We start from the raw sequence: 13,362 nt of genomic DNA on the forward strand, positions 1-13,362 counted from the left end.
TCACCCCCACACACGCCTCATTATAAACTGAACTGTATATCTGCTTAAATTAGGGCCAGTGACATTTTTAGATATGCGTTTGCATATACATGCATGGGTTTAGGTTAACTGGTGATCCAAAAATGCCCTTAGGAGTGAATGTGAGCATGAATAGTTGCTCTGCGACAGACTGGCAACCTGTCTAGGGCGTACCGTGCCTCGTGGCCTTTGACAGCTAGGTTTCAAACACATCTACATATTAGTGTTTGGCAATTATCATAGGGCCACCAAGTGGATACAGGAAATATTATGGTTCATGCTTTGATGTACTTCTTCCTCCTGTTATATGACAGATACCCAGAAACCTTCAGACCTTGAGTCCTGGCTATATTTAAAAAATTCTGAGCTTGCATAGAATGGTGCATCCTATCAGTATGGTAAATGCGAAGTTATTGTAGAGGTAATAGGGATGCTTAAAAACAGTATGAAATATCGAACACACTGAGATGTGGTAGCAGCTTTTTAATTTTTTATGGGTCTTGCATGTGAGAGTGGCGAAATGGCTCTATAGCACCAGCACAAAATTTCAAAAAAGAAGCCCTACATTTCATCTTCATATATGAAATCTAACATCCCAAATTCAACCCTAAAATAATCGTCTTTAGTTTGTAGTTGCTACATAACTACACTGCAGGTCTTTCCATAATGAATGTGTGGAAAATGTCATTCCCAAACAGGTGTTGGGAAGGTGAGGTGACATGCCTTTACAGCATTTTGCTGAAAGATGTTTGGCGACAGATGGTTTGGCCCCCTGAGTGACTGTTTGATAGTAGATCTGGTAGGTGGAAAACAGAGCAGCCAGAGGTAGTGGTGCTTTCAGACAGACTCTGTCATCGCCTTGTTTTGTCACCGTGCCAGACAGCTCCTTTAACTGTTAGCTTTGCCTGGCCTAGCTTAGTGACCTATTGAGGTCATGGCCATCCTCTGATCATCACTTAAACCCTTATAAAGCCTGTAATAATAGTTGGAGTAGGGCATGAGAGAGGGGCAGGTGTGTCACTCTGTGTCACGGGGCCGTGGCGAGGGGTGGGGGAGCACTGGATCAGCAAAGGTGTGGGGTTAGGGTTTTTTTTTTTTGACAAGGAAAGCACTGAGGGACCCCTTCCTCCCTGTGGGGGTCAGGGGCAGGCGATGCGTGCCAGGGAGTGCGTCGGCTTGCCAAGAATGGCATGCACGCTTGAAGCCCGGGGGTTCAAGGCAGCTTGGCTGTAACCCTAAACCAGAATAGACGTTTACCCTTTGAGCGCCTGGAGGGGGGAGGAGGGGTGGACAAATAAACACCAAGGTGGGCAGCGGTGTCGTGTATGGCCTCGATGCACGGCACAACTCTCTCACACCTGTCTCAGCTGTGCGTATATCTGTCAGTTTCATTTTAGGTAGAAGTCATATTCTGTTTTTCTGCTATCTCTGATTTACCGCCCTCATATCTTTTAGTCTCAGTCTCTTTTCGTTCTTAATGAACAACCGCTTTTCTCTCTCTCTCTCTCGTGTCTGCTGGTGTAGCCGCCTTTCATTTCGCCTCCAGCTATTCCCTGAGTTCAACCTGACAGCCTTGTGGCAAATCCGGATTTATGACTTGAGAAATGAGGCAGGACTGAGCCCATGCATGGCCCACTTTGCCCCCATTGCCTGTAAACATAAAGAGCAGCCCGTCCCTTAAAGCCTTTGCAGCCTCTGCAGCTCCCCTTTTATCGCCATCCCCGAGGTCACCGGTGGCCAACAACTCAAGTTATTCAAGCAACCACAATCGATGCAAAGCCACTTTGAAGGTCTTTAGTGTCGTTAATGTTGTTAAAGCGCAGATGGGTGGTCTTTAATCAGGTACCTAAATCAAACATCAACTTAGAATATCTCTAAAGGCATACATGAAATAGTAAATCCATGACTTAATGCTTTTAGAAATGTGATTTAGTTGTCTAGTGCAGGTTAAATATGGATACATAGACAAAACAAACTGTTAGCAAAATAACTGTGTGTCTGTTGGCTGAGGACGACATGCTCCGAATTTCAGGTTGAATTCCACTTCGAAGAATGAATGCCATTCTTTGCTAAACAATATGATATTGAGTCTCCAGGCAGGCAAAACAGAAGCAGAGTGTTTGGATCACCTTCTGCATTGTAAATTCCTAAATCGAATAAAAGCTTTTTCACTGCATACTCTGCATATACGCGCCACATTTTTTCCCATAATACCATGTATTGCCACGGCCCCCGTGCCCATTACTCAACAGACGTATTAGCTTGCTTATTAGGGACGGTGTCACGAATATTGTGGCGGTTATGTGCTTCAGCAGTAATTCGACATGCATCTGCCAAGGAAAACATTTCCTGCCTTGTGTGGCTCTCAGCAAGCGATGTGCCCCGTGGTCAGAACGAAGGCCCCATGCTGCAATAATGGAAAGAAAGTCCCAAAATGTGCTGACAGCTCTCACTAAAAGAATGTAGCTCTGGAAATATGATTATCTCCCCCCGTTTATTTGTGGCCATATATCTGCCACGCTAATTGATGTGCTGCTTTTGCAAATGTAATTGTTTTCTTTTAATGATGTCTTTTTAATACCTTCCTTTTTTTTAATTTAGCAGCATTATCTCTTTTTTATTATCTCTTGTGTCACACAAAGTTTTATGCAGCTGTTTGGTTTTGTCATTCTGGATTTCGTAACTTCTGTGTAGGGAGCACTTTTCTCACATTTTGACGTGTCTTATTTCCTGTTTGGAAAAAAAAAAAGTCTGTGTTAGTGAAGTGGATAAACTCAACAAAGCTCCCGACAGTAGTGACATATTCTTTCTGTCAGTTCAGAACAAAGAATACCCACACAGTGAATCATGCTCCCACCGCGCTTGGCTTGCGCAACGTGTCAGCCCATTGTTGCTTTTTGTCAGGCGATGCAAACGTGTTTTTGTCTCAAGTCGTGCTCCTAATGAACATAACGGTAAAGGTCAGTGGAAAGCTAACAGCGAGTCCTCACCTAGGTCCAGACTGTGGCAGTAAAGTGAGAGATTCACCAGCAGTGTTGACCCGGTGACCTTTGAGGAAGCTGAAGGCCTGTGTTTTCAAGTGGTTTCCTTCAGTAGCTCTGCCTCAGTTGCCTGCTTGAAAAAGTGAGATCATATATGTAAGTAGAGGTGAAATGAAGACACTGATACAGACATAGTGCCATCGTTTGGAAAAATGAATAATGTGTTTTTTTATTTACTTAGGGTTTTTTTTGTAGCAGTCCAGATTTTGAATTAGTGACGTTATTTGTTTAACCTGAAAATAATTTAGAAATAATAGAAAGGCATTTAGGGCAGCACGGTGGCACGGTGGTTAGCACTGTTGCTGCACAGCAAGAAGGTCCTGAGTTCAATTCCATCATCAGGCCGGGGTCTTTCTGTGTGGAGTTTGCATGTTCTCCCTGTGTTTGCGTGGGTTCACTCCGGGTACTCCGGCTTCCTCCCACCGTCCAAAGACATGCAACTTGTGGGGATAGGTTAATTGGATAATCCAAATTGCCACTAAGTTTGAATGTGCGAGTGAGTGCGAATGGTTGTCTGTCCCTGTGTGTTGGCCCTGCGACAGACTGGCGACCTGTCCAGGGTGTACCCCGCCTCTCGCCCTATGACAGCTGGGATAGGCTCCAGCGCCCCCCGCGACCCTGAAAAGGATAAGCGGAAGCGAATGGATGGATAGAAAGTCATTTATTTAATCACCTTAATGAACTGATAATAGTATACTGCCACACAAGTGTTTGTGGATATATTTTTCCTGCAATTACATTGCATATGAATCATTTATGGGAAACACCCAAGCCTTAGTGATGATAGGATGATGATAGGATGACATGGAAGGTTCTCATGAGAAATCTGGAGTCTTTACTCCAGGCTTAAGACTGTCATGGGATTTGATGCTGTCCGGAGAAAACCCCCCCCCTTTGCTGACTTCTGGAATCTTACACACTACTCTCTCGCCTTTTTTTCACCACTGACTTCTCTCTCTGTCTCAGAGTGTAACCAGTAAGATATGGTGAGCAGCACCATCCATGTAACAGGGTTGCCTCTGCCACTTTATCTAATCTTTTCAGATCTACAAGGTTGAAAGAAACAAGTAGAAAGATGTGCCTGCAAAATTACACACACACTTCCCTGCGTAAGTCATAGCAACTCTTAAGACACTAGTGGATTTGAAATCTGTTAGATCTTCACGCCTCTGCTCTAATCTGATCATGGAAGTTACTCTGATAGGACAGTTTGGTTTTTGGAAGTATGCATGACACATAGTAGCTCATAGAAACACACAAATACAAAGGTCAGATACAAATACAAAGACACATCAAAAACAGATGTGTCTTTAGAGAGTATCATAGGAATTTCTATACAGTTATTATTACTATTGTTATTAACGCTTAAATATGGCAAAGATGCAACACAGCGTAGTGTATGGATATTTGACACACTGTTTTATGTGAATATAAAATATATACTTGCATAATTTATAAATGGTAAATGGCCTGTATTTATATAGCGCTTTACTTAGTCCCTAAGCACCCCAAAGCGCTTTACACATCCAGTCATCCACCCATTCACACACACATTCACACACACTGGTGATGGCAAGCTACACTGTAGCCACAGCCACCCTGGGGCGCACTGACAGAGGTGAGGCTGCCGGACACTGGCACCACCGGGCCCTCTGACCACCACCAGTAGGCAACGGGTGAAGTGTCTTGCCCAAGGACACAACGACCGAGACTGTCCAAGCCGGGGCTCGAACCGTCTAACGTCTTGCATGACGTTTTTTTTTCTCCATTACTGAATACAGTTAAGAGATGATTTCAATTGTCTGCAGGCTGGAACAGGGGCAGCTGTTTTTATGCTTCTTTTATACAAATAGAAATGTTTCTTTTAAAATAACTTTATTTCAACACCAGTATTTTATTTGAAACCCACCTCCCAACTATTAGTTTGATAACCCAAACAACTAATTTGATTAGCATTTGGCATACAAAAAGTGTACATGTTCTAAAAATACAAAATCAGATGTGCAACATTCATGACTTATAACTCTACTTTGCTGAAATGTAACCACTTGTCACCGTTGTAAGCTAACTGTTATATAAATGACAAATCAGATTGCTGTGAGGGGGCACATGTTTTTCTATGTAATATTACTATGCCTTGCAGGTTCTGTAAGGACTGTCACATTCAGAGGTGGGTAATATATTTCCTATAGCAATGATATCACAATATGACATCACATAAACATTTATACCTGTATAATCACGGGCGATATGACAAGGCACGACACTAGTGACATTATAACTTTAAATTGGAGGAAAAGAGAACACCGAGTCACAACCCGGTGACTCAGTATTGGCCAGTGCCCTAAAATGAGGTGTCAAAATTCTTATCTGAAGTGAAAAAGCTGGATCATGTCACACATCTTGTTTGCTGACCGCGCGATTTTTACTTGTGGTACTGTTGCAGTACATGTTGGATGTTGCAAATACATTTTACTTTGGCTTATTCAAAAATTATTACGCAACTAACAAAGTATACATTAACCTTCCACTAACCATTCACTTGTCTTGTTAACAGTTAACAGGTGTGTCTCTTTGAATGGTGGTCCAAGTGTGAAATAATGTTATAGATGATTTTTTTATAGTAATGTTATTACAGCTTTATAGAAGCTCTTCTAACTTACACTTTTCCCTCACTCATATGGTGGTGATATTATTATAAACTTTTTCCTACATTGCAAAGCCCAGCAGTATATCTTGAGCGCAGTAAAACCCTGACTTGGCTTCTTCTACATCACTTTTCATACCCTTAAGAAATGTTTCCAGAATCAGATTCCCCCTTAGACGAGTCCGTGACTGCAGGCAGTGTGATAAACAACATCAGACCGCTGACCACTGGGTGATGGTATAATGTTCCTACTGACTTTCCTGCAGCCTTGGCTGGCACTGGTTCTCTGTCTGTGCTGGTCCCATTGGATATCATGATCTCATCGCTGTGTGACTGAGTCGCCTCTCTGATCTCATGGGTGTGTTGGAGGGTATTTTTGAGGGGCCCTTCCCCAAGCACACTAGGAGTGGCAGGGCATCTGATATGTGAGCATGAGGCGAAGTGTGTTTGACGGCTCCTTAATGACGTTGTGTATCGCTTGGAATACATACAATATTGTCATACTGTCCATCGCTATGGTGACAGAATAATTTTGAAATCATTCAATTTTGAATTGAATTGTTAAATTGTTTCACTTTACTATAGAACAGAAAAACAATAGCTCTTAGGAGCTGTTGTTTTTCTTGTTTTTTTTAACCATACAGCCTTTCAGGAAGCTACAGCTCTAACCTCACTGTCTTTTGCTTGCTCTAAGAATGGCACTTTACAGGTTGATCAAGTTTTACAACAACTTACATTCAGGGCATGACAAAGGTTCAAAAAATCTGGCGAGAAAAATGACAAAATTGAAGAACTGCATTCATCTGTGGAGACATGCTCACACATCTGTGTCTGCTACTTTGAAAATCCCTATTGGATATGCAACGTACATCTTACTGTACACTGAAGATAAATCGGCGGGAACTGGAAGAACTTGCTGCTGTAATGTGAGGAACTCAATGCAGGCAACTTAATGTTCATTTGAGGTCAAGTACTGTGAGGACTTTGACAAAGCTCTGTGTTCGTCTTTTCAAGAGTTTGATTGCAAGGAAATGTGGAACACTTTCTTAATCCCTGGGGAATTAAAGAAATATGCATTTAGGGGCTCAAACAATCGGCCAGCGAGTGCACCTCCTGATAAACACTAAACGGTTGAGGAGTTACAGCCCTGAAAGGAAAATAAGATTGAGACGGAATGAATGCCGCAGCTGGGGCTGGAGTGTGTGTGTGTGTGTGTGTGTGTGTGTGTGTGTGTGTGTGTGTGTGTGTGCCAGTATATGTCTATATCGACTTGTGTGGTTGTGTGTATAAACTGGAGTGCAAAGCATTTTGGAGCAGGGTTTAGTCCACAAAAGCCTTATACAAAAGCAGTCCTACAGTTGGATAATACTGAATGTGTGTGTGAGTGTGTATGTGTTTCAGGGGCCTGAAGCTTTAGGCAGAATAATATCAACCATTTTTTCCTCTTTTACTCTCCAAACCGACTCTCATTTATTCTAATTCATGTCCTTATACCTTGACCATAGCAGCACGTTAAGAAAACACATTTTCTGCATATTTCAACCGTGTTATATAATGTGTAACACTTTTAGAGTTTTTACATGAACTGTAGTCCTTTTGACTCAGACCACCAGATCAGTAAAGTCGTCCACATGTTTTTCTAGTGGGAAAGGAGGAATAATATATTTTATTGTTGATTCCTCAGTGGCACCATAGACCTATAGGTTGCTCATTGTTTTATTTTATTTTATTTTTTTTGTGCAGTAGGAATTTGTGAGTCCCACATTTCCAAAAGCGTTTCATCAAGCTGATCTAAGTTTAAGTCATTTATAGCTATTTGAGTTGGTTCAGGCAGCCAACAAAGTCAAGCTTGGCCTCAAGTTGCCTAAGTTGCTTTAGTTGCTCACTGTTTTGTTTTCAAGTGATGTCTGACGTAATCAGTGGCAATGAATGTCCTGGCTCAAATACCTGAATACAAGAATATGAATATATCTACATAGAAATCATAGATCTGCCTTTGAGTTTTTGCAGTGAGGCCATCAAACCTTTGCTTGTGCTCGACCGCTCTACCAGTTTTCGTAAAAAGCAATTTTCAAATTTTTGCCAAGTCACACAAAACACTTCCACCAATCTCTCACTGCTTAGTATTTTACTACAGTTGGATTGCTGAGATCGGGAAATATAACACAAGTCTCCTGGGGCAAGAAACACATGCCGTCACAGAGTCAGTTTTTTTAAACTGACTTGGAGTAAAAAACTATAAACTTACTACAAAAGCAGACCCAGACAAAATGGATGGCTTGTTTTAAACTGGTTAGTCTGCCAGTTGGTGTTACTCAATGTCTGACTTCTTGGAATGGTGTTCTGCGCTGGTTCGAGAGCTTTGAGTAGAGTGAGAGTGATGGTGCAAATGGTGAAACCAAGACAAGAACTTGTGATGAAATGTAATTCTAGTTTTGATTTAACTGATAGTTAATCAGTGCATCAAAGCTCCCCATCCAGAACACAACGTGGGTTGTAATACGTTATAATTATCTATTTGAGGTTTCAAGAAAGCGCTTTACAAGTGGCAGATGTCTGGTTGAAAGGTTGTCTGTTTGTATATTTAGCAGCAAAACTTTCGTTAACACGTGCTTTCGAAAAGCATTAGGTGGAAATTCATGTCTGAGTGAACTGCTTGGGTGGGATCTAAGTTTACCATGATCTCCGAGTAGAAACTGTTTTGAATTCCGCACAAAATCTGATCACTTTTACTGGCTGACAAAATGTTTGATGGGGCTTGAGCCAGGTGTTAGGTTTCCATTTTTTCATCATTCAGAGTCATCTGATTGGCCGGTTTGAGTAGCGTTGTGAGGTCTGACCCAAACATCACTATGTGAGGGGAAAATCTGACGGGTTTATACCAGGTTGTGTGTCGTGACTGATCCGTGTGTTAATTCACATGGAGATGTGGTGCCAGGGGAAAAATGACCGTGTTTAAGAGGTGGTGCAAAGACTAGCAAACTCTTGTGTGACTGGTTGTGTATATTTTTGTGAGTTTGCGTGGGTGCACGAGAGGTCCTTCGAGAGTGATTCACTCAGTGTGTGAGTGATCCGGGGAGTTTGTCTGTGTCCTCGCTTTTTCGTAGTGCCTAAAATTATGTGAATGTGTTGCTGCAGGGTTTCCATTAATAAATATGTTTCTAATTGCTCCCTTGAATAATCAATTATGAAAAAGCCTCTTCGAATTTCCTAGCACCCACGTTGACATTAAACTGGTTATTTTGTGATCATTTACACTTACAAAAGAGTCACATGGTTGTGAAGTTGCAGCCAGGTAATATGTGGAATTTTTGCCCAACAAATGACTATAATCAAAGTGTACATTTGTATGACATAAACACACAAACACACCAGTTGAACCATTTCCTGTAAAACCTTCACTTATAGTAGCAACAACAAACGAAGGCTGCATTTTTCACGTTAGGCCTTACACTGCAGTTTTAATTTGGAAGATGAGTTAAAGAAACCACGTGATTGTTGGCCTCTATAGCAACTGGGGAATTTGGATGGGAGAGAACAAGCTCAAAATTTACTGCAGGCGTAAAAGCATATTCCATAAACATTGACACACACACCAGCTGCCTTACAGCCTCACCAGACCCGCCCCCTTTGGTCAGTGGCCTGTGTCGTGTCTGTCCTGAGTCCGGTCTGAGGATCGCATGGCTGCAGCCTCCACCTGCTCTGCCAATTGGACCTGTCTGTCAGCAGTGGCAGAGCACAGGCACACACTGTGGGGATATGAGCTCAGCGTATACTCGGGGGGGTCACCCCGGGACTGATGCAAGCTCTCTCACAGGCAGACATGTAAACTTAGCGATATACTTACACTTTCTGCCTTCAGCGTTGACACATTTGACAGTCTTGTGGTTACTTCGGACACGTGCGTTTGCACAGTTCTCTATACGTACAGCCATCTAAATGCTTACAACAATGTGCACACTCAGGCAAATCTGTTTCAAGCTATTCATTTTGCTGATTATATTCCTGATATGTGAACACGTAAACAGAGATTGTCTTGCCTTATCTATTTAATTGTTTCAGTTTTCCTAACAAAGAAGCCGCGACAATCAATTCATGTCCATCAGTACGATTGCAATGCACTAGATGATGAGTTAGATCTGTTTCAAACCTCTGTAAAATTTCCAGTAACTGGTCCTTGTAATTAAAAAGTTTTTCTCTCTCTCTTTTTGGACCCTTGCAGGAAGAAATGAGTTGATTGCACGATACATCAAACTTCGCACAGGGAAAACGCGGACCAGGAAGCAGGTGAGTTCTCTGCAAATACCATTTGTAGCAGCCTCTATTTTTGAACCCCTTCAGAAAATCCACTCCTGTTGAGTGATGCGCCAACACCCTATACATCCCCCCCCACTGAACCCTCAATCCCTGGAGGGCTGGAGATGATGATTGATTTAGGGCCGTGGCCCAATGCACAGATGCTATAAGATCATGTGTCGGTGTTGTTTCTTCACCACCTTGTGGATCTGGTGTTTGTTAGAAGGGAAACGAAGCTGGGGAAAACAGTGGTCTGGATGGAAACTGAGGCAGGACGTGGAGGGATTTGGAACTCAATCCTCAGTCCGGTATCTGATATGGAAGAACTGATGTATGGGGCTGTGATGGATGTGGAGAGAAAGGGTCTCTGCTAAGTCATCTGTCGGAGACACTGTGAGAATGAAAAGAGATGATTAGAGATGGAAACAGAAGGAGGGGCAGTGGTAGATCAGAGATGAGTAGTAAGACAGGTTGGAGGCAGAGAGGGACACCTGCTGGTTTATCTGTGGCAAACTGACTGCTGTTCTCCAGAACAACTACATAAGACTATAGACCCCATAATTATAGAATTCAAGCGAGAAATGGGATGAAAATGACAGTGTTTCAATAAAAATACATAAAAGCAAATTAGTTATCAATGAGTTTGTTTAACAGGTCATAATTTAAAAACTTAAACTTGAACTAGTGTGTAGTTTGTACACTTTTTACTTATCGTTTTATTAAAGTATATACATTTCAGTTACATGTCTATCACTGTTTTTTTTCTTGTTTTATAGTTTTTGTTTATTAGTGAATGAAGGGAATAAAACATTTGAATCCATGTAAGCATCTCCATGTGGCAGAGGCCCAAAATGCAAAGCATTTATACCACATTGTTGTTAAAGCAGCTACGCACACCAAAGCTCTGCGTTACAAACATACATCCAACTCTTGAGATCTGCTTTTAAACACTGTCTCATGCACCACCGCAGACAAATTAAAACTTCTTTTTTCTTTGACTTCAGTAACACACAGCAGCAGGTTAAACAATTCAGTTAAATCCAATTTCTTTATGTAGCATCAAAATACAACAACAGTCACCTCAAGATGCTTCATATTATATGGTAAAGACCCTAAAATAGTATAGAGAAAACCCCAGTAATCAGATGACCCCCTATGAGCAAGCACTTGGTGACAGTGGGAAGGGAAAAAATCATTTTAACAGGAACAACCAGAATTAGAGAGGGGCAGCCATCTGCTGCCACCATTTGGTGGTGAAAGGGGGGAAGGCAGGACAAAAGACACACTGTGGAGGAGAGCCAGAGATTAATAATAGCTAATTCTATCTCCAAAGTGAGAAAAGGAGCTGTGCACATTTTGAGTAAGTGGCACATTTGTCCTCTGGGGTTTCATTTTGGTCTTACATATCCAAACTGTGTGGGTTTTTTGTTTTTTTTTGTGCACATCAGACAGCTGTGAGATCATTGGGAAAACATGGATTGTGCTCAGGATTGATCCATCACAACTGTAGCTAAGTTTTAATTATTATTATTATTATTATTTCCTCTAGAGAATCATTATTCTTTAAAAGTGTTCATTTACTGAAGGAATTTCAGTTTTGCACCATAAATGCAGTATCATTTGCAAAAGTGATATTGCTGTGAGTATGAAACCTATCTAATCATTTAAGTACATAAAAAATAAGGCAACAGACAGGTGGTTAAGAAATCTATGTTCAGCCTATAGGTTTACTTTAGATACCACTTTTGCTAAGTGGTATCTTTTCTTTATATGCACACCTGGAATGTCAGAATTCCCGGAAAAAGAAAATTAATTTTGATACTTTTCACCGGGCTTTACAGATTTCAGTGTTCCTCATTTAAAAGGCTGTTTAACCAGAAAGCACTGTACATAAATACTTTTTTTTTTAAACACACCAAGAGAAAACGGGACTGAAAAATAACACATAAAATTTTAGCTGCAACAAATCTTCCCAGGAACAGTCTTTGCAACTCTGAGTATCCCAGAAGAAAAAGTAACTACTTTAATAAACTCCTAGGCACTAAACTCAGTGGACAATGGCTCACTTTTCTCATAAACCATAAATCTCATAAATCCTAATTTAACCCCTGGATATACCATACATTTCCTATCAAATAACAGGTATCAAATAACAGTGACAACGTGAAAGGGATCACTTATAGTGATGCACATGTGGCTTGAAAACAACTTCAGATGGATGATAATGTTTGTCTCTGACTACTGGCCATGTAATAGTAATTAATATTAGTTGACCTTAGGTTTAAATTAACACCGTTTTTTAAAGTTGCTGATCGTCCGTGGATTAGAAAAAGAATAGCTCGTAGTTGCCACGTGGTCAAACATGTACACCTTTGGCCAGAGTTTCCAGTTCACCTGCCTTTGTCTTTTAAACTGTGCGAGGAAGCTTGACCAGTGGGAAAACCATGTAAACAGACCGTTGTGGTGCTTTATTACATTCAGTTGTTTTTGTTGTCTGTGCTTTCCAGGTGTCTAGTCATATCCAGGTTCTAGCTCGACGGAAGGCCAGGGAGATCCAGGTGAAGCTGAAGGTACGCTACGTGAGTCAAACTACTTTTATACATTCTCAAAATGCTTTTGACTATTCAAGATATTGTTATTATCACTATTACTGCTAGATTTGACTTCAGGCTATAATCAGACCAAAGTATCAGAACTGAGGTGCCGTTAATGCGGTGATATTAATCAGCTTGAGCAGTAACAGATGGAAAAGGGGTGAAAATATAATTACCCTATATTATTTTCTCTCATACTGAAGAAAAAAGCGCTTCCGTTCACATTCCTTTAAAACAAATACACAAATGACCAGCTATCTTAATTGCACCCTCTAATTGGTGCCGGTTTTAAATGCGATGCTGGCACATTTCGGTGAAATGTGAACATGTTTCCCCAAAGCCCGAGGCTTTCTGTGCACGCCTGTGAATATGATGAGCCAAACACAGTTTTCAGGAAATATATGAATCCCTGCATTATTACTGCCAGGTATTACATTTATTAAGTGCCACAATAAAAGTGTTCCGAGTGGTACGCTGAGCATTTACACATCCCTGTCCCCCCAGTACTTTCTCAGTTTGCATTTCTCATCCGCATGCGCTCGCATAGTCGCAGTCACAGCAGGCAACAGGACTCTCCCTCGCCTTGGATGGTAGCCACGAGGGTTCAGCTGGCAGGGCTCTGCGCTGGTCACAGGGTTGGCCCCTGTGACAGGCCTTTTTTAAATGCGTCTTTGGTGTAACTGAGATCCCTGCCACATGTACCCCCCATATTTCAGCTATGCCCTTGTGTTAGCCAGTTCTGGGAAGAAGAATGCACCCCGTGGCC

The 13,362-nt window shown here is 41.6% G+C and overlaps 1 protein-coding gene across 2 annotated transcripts in view; it reads left to right on the top strand.

Annotated features, from left to right (window-relative positions):
- The window catches only part of LOC120730087 (transcriptional enhancer factor TEF-3-like), a 35,218-nt gene that overhangs the window by 10,595 nt on the left and 11,261 nt on the right, over positions 1-13,362 (top strand). For both annotated transcript variants that reach the window (XM_040026205.1, XM_040026204.1), the window contains exons 2-3: positions 9,929-9,993; positions 12,510-12,581. The gene's annotated coding sequence lies outside the window, so the exon portion shown is untranslated. The remainder of the gene's footprint in view (positions 1-9,928; positions 9,994-12,509; positions 12,582-13,362) is intronic.

This window comes from Simochromis diagramma, unplaced genomic scaffold (assembly GCF_900408965.1).
Source record: "Simochromis diagramma unplaced genomic scaffold, fSimDia1.1 OVJJ01000293.1, whole genome shotgun sequence".
NCBI lineage: Eukaryota > Metazoa > Chordata > Actinopteri > Cichliformes > Cichlidae > Simochromis > Simochromis diagramma.